The sequence below is a fragment of the Rutidosis leptorrhynchoides genome, chromosome 10 (genome assembly GCF_046630445.1).
Source record: "Rutidosis leptorrhynchoides isolate AG116_Rl617_1_P2 chromosome 10, CSIRO_AGI_Rlap_v1, whole genome shotgun sequence".
Classification (NCBI taxonomy): Eukaryota; Viridiplantae; Streptophyta; class Magnoliopsida; order Asterales; family Asteraceae; genus Rutidosis; species Rutidosis leptorrhynchoides.
In genome coordinates this window covers 337,780,449-337,786,448 of record NC_092342.1, presented here as the reverse complement: position 1 = coordinate 337,786,448, position 6,000 = coordinate 337,780,449, and positions in this window count along the sequence as shown.

Genomic DNA, 6,000 nt, shown 5'->3' with positions numbered 1-6,000 from the left:
TCAAAAATTTTGAGATTCAGTTTTACAGACTTTGCTTATCGTGTCGGAAATGTTAATCATACAAATATTAAGTTTAAATTTGGTCAGAAATTTCCGGGTCATCACAGTACCTACCCGTTAAAGAAATTTCGTCCCGAAATTTAAGTGAGGTCATCATGGCTAACAATAGAAATGTTTTCATGACGAATATGAGTTGATAAATAGAATTTTATCACCGTTGAATAATATGGATAAAATAATCCGATTATTCGAAACGTATGAGAGAAGTTATTGTAAAAGAGTGAAATGGAGAATAGAGATTCGTTTTAACTCTTGATGTAGTAACGATTGATTTTCGGATTTTAAGGAATAGAAAATCTTCATAATTTAAATAAACTTTGATTCTTCAGAATTTAAGAAAATTAGGATTTCCTTTGATTAAATGCGTAATCTGCCTCGATTGCTATGTCTGATATTTTGCTATAAAGTAACCTCTTCCATTTCATTTATTTTCACCACTCCTATAATCTTCTTTCTTATTTCATACTTACAAAAGATTTGTGAAATTGCTTCATCCAGTTCTGATTCTTGATATTTTCTTGGCTATCATATCATTCATTCTTCTTTTCCATCTGCCACCAGAGGAGGTTATTTTCTTCTACTATTACCTTGGGGTTATATAGTTTTTCATTCTCCCGTGTCTTTATATTGCTATACGCATTGATATACACTGTTTGTAATTTCAGGGTTGTTTTCGGGCTTTATATTTTCCATTATATTTCGGAGCTTCATGCTTTCGTTTTCTCTTCCCGACTTTAAGTCAAGCGAATAATGGTTCAAAATTCGTAGGTATGGATTTTGAAATGAACATAATTATTGTTCTAAGAAAGAAACGGTAATGGCACAATCTGACTTGTCAAATTACCAGAATACCTCGAAAAAGATCGAATCATCAAGAAAATATTTTCTTGATATGTTTAGAGGTTAAATAGAATGAAAGAGTTATGTAACATGGTTCATGATGAGGGTATGATCTGTGAACCTCTATCACGTTCCATTAGAAACTCAGCATGACTTACTGTAATATAATCACGTTGATCAAGTGTCGTTATATTATACTAACTCATGCTTCAATTTCCAACATTACTTCAAAACATTTATATTTTAAACTTGAAAGTTTCAGAATTTAGAAACTAAAATAGTTTCTGTTATGGTGTAACACAGATATCGTAAGGAGAAAATTGATTTTCGATAAGAATGATTATGGAATTATCTCCAGATATATGGAGGATATTTATAATGAAAGATACGATGATATCTTAGAATTTCTAATATCAGAGGATGATGCGAAAAATATGTCTGTGAAGGTTTAGAATAAGAAGTAAGGTTCTTACTAATGGTTTCAGCAGTCACTGAATCATTTGGATTCTTTGAAGGCAGGTTCAGTCTTTGTGATTTATTCACAGCCTCTTTCATACTTTACTCAATCCGTTTTTCAGTTCCAAACCTTCTCTTTTTCTCAGTTTTACCACCATACTATTCTTTATCATCAAACTTTTGACTGTTAAGGTCGTTTACAGTTTTTGCTGCTTCATCAAAATTTTTCCAAAATTCGGAGAACTAGTTTCGTAGTTTGGGGTGTTTTTCGGAAAACTTCACATTCGAAGTGTGTAATTCCAGGAGATAGACGTTATATGAACACATATAACTGTTGGCGTAGACGTGCTGCAAGATTTCAAAATATTGCTTGCTAATTCCCGATAGTTGGTATGGCAATTTCCGTTACAAGATGTGGATGAGTACATGACACGGTTTCAATGAGTATAAGGATTTTTCGGAAGGTCAAAGATCAATGAAGTTGTTGGTAAATTTACTGCTAATATGGTGGAACATGAAAGATTCCCCGATAACAAAAACGTATATGCCAAAGTTACAAGTCTGAAAGGTCGTCGTTGACTGGTTGAACGGTTGATAATACTGGATACTTTGAAAAGAAATTACAAGGTTATTTTCAGTAATAACAATGCTAAAGGATCTTTCACATTTTTGAAGTCAAAGTATAGCTTTGAAAGATGTAGAGATCTAAGAATGATGTCACCCGTTAAATCTTGACTTGGATTCTGATCCGTCAATATCAGAATATGTAATTGAATTTGTATGGAAACGATTGTATATCGCTGTGAGCATAGTTAATAATTTTTGAATCAAAGTTGAAGAATGTACAGTATAACATATTAATTGTGAACTTATATATTTCCCGGGAATTACCTACCCGTTAAAGATTTCACAAGTAATATTTTGTACAAAAGAATTTTTATTACCGTCTTTATGAAAATATATGTATGTATATTTTCTTTAGATGTAATACAGATTTGATGAGTTAATATCATATTAAGCTCATTTGATTTTTGACTTGAATTAAAAATGAATAATCTCTAAAACATTAAAGATTTAATAATCTTTACGGATTATTTCACTAATGTAATCAATACTCAGTTTCATTGATATTTTCTCAGTGAATCATGTTAGTGCTCATGGAACTCTTGCTAACTTCGCAAGGTACGAATGATGTTTTCTAGAAAGTTTCGAATACATCTAAGATGAAAGTATAAAATCAACCATATAATTGAATAATATACTTAGTTTATTATGAAATGGAATTCATTGAGTTGGAAACAGAGATTGTAGTTAACGATGGTTAAGTCATTAACGAAGGATGTACATCATAGCATATTAGTAATATGAATTAACCGAGTAGTACCTACCAGTTAAGATTCACACGTAATAACTTGGTATGAAAAGATTTATTTTGATTTAAAAATTCATATATATTAAATATACATAAAATTTCTTCAGGGGAAATTAGTTAATACTTCATCGGTTATTGTTGCTGGTATTTATTGGTAACTACGGTGCATATGACGTTGATACTCGTGGAACAGATTGTGAAGTTGAGGTTTGCGATGCGGATGTTGTTGGTGGTGGTAATGGTACTGTTGGTGTTGTTGTCGGTGGTACTGTTGATGCCGGTGATGCTGCTGGTGCTTGTAACCTTTGCACCATATTCTCCAAAGACACTACCCGAGCGCGAAGCTCGTTGACTTCTTCTACTACACCGGGATGATTGGCGGTTCGGACGAGCGGATGAATAAGATCCAGAATTTGATATAGTATATTATCGTGACGAGATACTCTAGAAATGAGAGAGAAAATGGTGTCTCGAACAGGTTCGCCGGTAAGTGCTTCAGGTTCTTCGCCAAGAGGGCAATGTGGTGGATGGAAGGGATCGCCTTCTTCTTGTCTCCAATAATTAAGTAGGCTACGAACCCATCCCCAATTCATCCAGAATAGATGATGGCTAATTGGTTGATCCATTCCGGTTACACTGTCTTCGGAATTCAGGTGAATATCCATATCGGAATAGCTGTCAGAGTTTAAGGAATTTGAACTAGATACGGGATCCATCTTGTATAATTAGGGAGATGATTTTTGATATGAATTAGATTATAGAATTTAGTTTGGTATTCTTCAATACATAATTTACATATGTATATATAATACCAAATTCCATAAATCACGGAGAAATTTTCGGAAGATGTCAGGAAAAGTTTACAGTAACAGATACGCAAAGATATGAATTTTTCTCTATACACTATTTATGCAATAAATGCAGGAAAGCGTGTCTAGACTTAAGAATGATAAACAGCTAATTTCTGACAAACAAAAAAAATAATAAGCAAAACTTTTGACATGCAGCTACGGTCGAAGTCCAGACTTACGAATGCATCCTAACAATTATCAGTTAGACACATTAATGCAAGACTTGGTTCACTAGGACCAATGCTCTGATACCAACTGTGACGATCGATCCAAATCCATATGGACAATACGTCATTCATTGATTTCATTGCGAGGTATTTGACCTCTATATGATACGTTTTGTAAACATTGCATTCTTTTGAAAAGGCACACCATAAATGAATATTTAAATCAAAGGTTTTCGACATCTGATGATTTCTACATATAGAAAATCACCGTAAATAATAGTTTACAATAGTACTTCCGTTGACAATGCAGTCAAAATAAGATACATGGTGATTATTTGGTGAATGCAACGTTTCCTTGAAAAGTATGTCATGTAAGACTCCATGCACATAGCTTGTCTAACATATAAGCAACAGCGGAAGATTTCTAGTAAACCTGAGAATAAATATGCTAACAAGTGTCAACACAAAGGTTGGTGAGTTCATAGTTTTATTGTTTCATATAATCTGTATGTAAAGGTGAATCACAAGTTTTTAGTTGTTTTATCCAGAAACGTTTATCAAAATATTCTACGAAATTGAGCACCCTGGTAACTAAACTTAACGTATATATATTTTATACCCTTTGTATAATCATCTTAATAATACACGCAAACCAACGTGTACGCTTCTCAAATAGCATACGTCCGTTAAAAGGCTAGCGCTCTAGCTCGGACGGGGATATCAAGCCCTATGGATCCATATACCTCTATTCGCGCCCATCGGTTCTTATAACCGACAGTTACTAGTTACCAAAGCTAAGGGATTTTTGGTTCAAACTCAGTGTAGAATTTAGTATGTACTTGTATCCATTGCGTTTAAAATAAAGTGCATGTATTCTCAGCCCAAAAATATAGATTGCAAAAGCATTTAAAAAGGGAGCAAATGAAATTCACCTTAGCAGCATATAAAGTCATTCACCAAAATGTGACTAAAACTCGGATTACCAAATAACTGTAGATCTCAACCTAGAGAACATATGTTGGTCAATAAATATCTATCAAGCTAGGTCAGGTCATAGTGTATCATAATCCTAATGCTCGAGATCGACATACAAAAGTTATCCAAAGTCGTTTCAAAAAGTCAATTTTGACAATAATTCAACAAAACGAGACGTGCCTTATATATGGATTCATTTACTTGGCTGGTAATATTCAAAAATCTAATTTATCATTCTTACAAACAAGTTTCAAAAGCAATTCCAATCAATGTCAATCATAATTCAGTTGATCATATCTTTTAATTCGTTCACCGAAATTACGCGATTTCTAAATGAAAAGTTATTGATTTTTCGCCAGCTTTCCAAAAACATGCATATCATATACCTTTTATCAGTAATATATGTATTTACTTCGTGATTCATCATAACTGTTTAACGACAAAATTTAGCATACAAGCATGCATAAATATATATGCTCGAGCACTAGACATGGATACACAATTAATGTATAAAAATAAGATATGAATGCTCACGTATCAATATTGTGATCCAATATTGCAGGAAAGTACGTAGACGCAACAGAGATGATAAACACTAGGTTTATCTTGCGAATAATACCCATAAATATTACCCATAACTTCCATATTTAAAACCCATAATTTCATTAGCTCTATCCCGTTTGAAAACCCATTTTGAAAGTGACACGCTCATGACCTCGTCGTAGTATTTTATGTATAAATAATAATAATACTAATACTAATACTACTAATAATGATAAGATTAATAATAATATTAATCTTAATATTAATAATAATAATAATAATAATAATATATAATTTAAATATATACGGAGTAAAATTATTGAAGAAACAACTGAACGAAATCGAGTTTTTATAGTATGTGGCATGCTACAGTACCCCATGCGATCGCATGAGTTTTCAGTATTTTTGCCATGCGATCGCATGGCCGCCTTATCCTATTTTTGTTTGCTAGTTCGTCGACATCAAATAGTGTTACTGTAGCAAATAGTGTACTGTAGCAAATAGTGTTTTACTGCAGCAAATAGTGTTTTACTGCAGCAAATAGTGGTACTGTAGCAAATCACTGTAGCAAAATACGGTTTCACTGTAGCGCTGTAGCAAAATACGGTTTCACTGTAGCAAATAGTGTTTTACTGTAGCAAAGTCATTTTTACTTGTACATATATATATATACATACATATAATTGTTCATGAATCGTCGAGAATAACCGAAAGGTATTTGAATATATGAAAGTAG